This window comes from Onychomys torridus, chromosome 8 (genome assembly GCF_903995425.1).
Source record: "Onychomys torridus chromosome 8, mOncTor1.1, whole genome shotgun sequence".
In the NCBI taxonomy this organism is placed as follows: domain Eukaryota; kingdom Metazoa; phylum Chordata; class Mammalia; order Rodentia; family Cricetidae; genus Onychomys; species Onychomys torridus.
Window position 1 is genome coordinate 60,247,970 of NC_050450.1, and position 2,160 is coordinate 60,250,129.

A 2,160-nucleotide genomic window follows, 5' to 3' on the forward strand; every position below is an offset into this window, starting at 1 on the left:
CCACAGCCAGTAGACATCTGGGACACTGCTATCCACCCAGCAACTAGCTGGAATTGAGTAATTAGAGGTGGGGGAGTATGCTGAGAACCTGGGCATTGGTTGTAGGGAGGTGAAGCCTCAGAGACACATGTGGCCATAGCCATGCCTACCCATTGTAACTCTCACAAAGAGTCTAGAAGAATGAGAACAGCTGTGAGTCTTCCTGTCCTAAACAGTGACTCCAACCAATACTCCGTGCTTATAAATGCTCCTGAAACGAAGCCGTGATTCCAATCAATACTCTGTGCTTATAAACGCTCCTGAAATGAAGCTGTGATTCTCAGCCTCTCAAGAGGCACTTGCTGCTGAAGTTTGGGATTATTTGCCATGCTAAAAAAAAAATGTATTTTATATCATAGCCCAGGCACACACACACACACACACACACACACACACACACTCATATGTAACTCCAATGGATTCACCAGACAATATTCATATTTATTGAATAAAAATTCTGATGTTTCTTATTTTATTCAATTTCATAGCTCACGTAGGTGCTGATTACAACCCAATTAATAATTCTACCATTACCAGTAGGTTAAAGCCACTAGTTCAAACAATAACACAATGCTGACCCTTGATGATTTTTAAAAATCCACTTCGCCTTACCAGGTCAAGTCCTCCTGGGAAAGGAGCATACAAGGAGGGGCCAGAAGTTCAGCTCAGCGAGGGTAGGAGGGTTGGGAAAGCTTACAAGCCAGGCAGGGCTGTCCTGTGAACTCAGGGCAATAAGAGGCTCCTGAAGGACAAGGACAGCAGGCATCAAACTGATAGTGTCCTGTTGGCTGCTCCTATTGTGAAGATGGATTTGAGGCACCACAGCTAGAGTGGACCAGACTGAGGCACTGCAGCTGGGTAAAGGGCATTGTAGTGCAAATTACAGGCAGGCGCCCCCTGCAGGCTTGAGGGAGTAATAGATGCCTTTTCTCTAGGTCTCAACGGGACTCTTTGTTTCAGTCCGCATTTATTCTCTGGCCTGGTGTCATTAACAGGGTACGTTCGTGTTTCCTGACGCTGTGATAAAATACAAGCGTCACAAAAGGCAAAGTTCACTTTAGCTCACAAGTGGAAGTACAGTCCATCTTGGCCACGAAGTCAGGAGGCGGGAGCCAGAAGCAGGCTGGCCATGTTGCAGTCAGGGAGAAGAGAACAATGAATGGTTCTACTGCTTGGCTTCTTTTCCCCATTTACACTGTCCAGGATCCCAGACAGGAAATGATGCCACCCACAGTGGAAAAGTCTTCCCACCTCATTAATGTCATCAAGATAATCCCCCACAGGCATGCCAGAGATCCATCTCCCAGAAGTCCTAGATTCTGTCAAGCTGATGCCACCAACCATCACATAGGGCATGGTGCTATAGCCATGGGTGCCAGTTTAGATGTTGTAGAGGTAACCACAGCTGAGAAGTGAACAGTGATGAAGGGAAAGGGAAAAATGGAATATTCAAGGGGTTGGGGATTTAGCTCAGTGGTAGAGCACTTGCCTAGCAAGCACAAGGCCCTGGGTTTGGTCCTCAGCTCCAGAAAAAAATATGGAATATTCAAGAAATGATAAGTTGGACGCTGCAGGGCTCCAAAGGTCCTGTGGGCTACAAATCTTGGATTCTGCCTAGTCCCAGCACTCCTTCCTCTCCATGCCCTGCTGTCTTCTCTGTTTATGTCCCTGAAGTTGTCTTTATCTGGGGCTGTGCTGTCACAGAGAGGTGTCCTTGATACTGGGGCTATTGGACAGTAATCTGGAGTCTGTCAGAGACAGGGAGTGAAGGTCTCAGAGGCAAACTCCTTGCTGAAAAGAAGGGAGCCAGAGCCCTTTCCAAACTGCCCCTACCCCAACCAGAGTGCAAAGCCTGACCCAGAAGGAGGGAAAGAGAGTTCTGATTCAGGTGGGAGGCTTGGACTTTAGACCTGATGGGCTTTTAGATGCAGGAAGTGAACAAGTCAGGGGTGTGGGACTCAGCAGGGCAGGGTGCCGAGGATGCTCATCTAGACACAGGCTGGAGAACGCTGTTCTGTTTGACCGCCACCAAGGTGGTACTGTTAACCAACCCTGTGGTGGACTCATGTGGTCTCCAAACTCTGCATCTTCTTAGTCCCTCTACACTGGGAAGCACTCTCA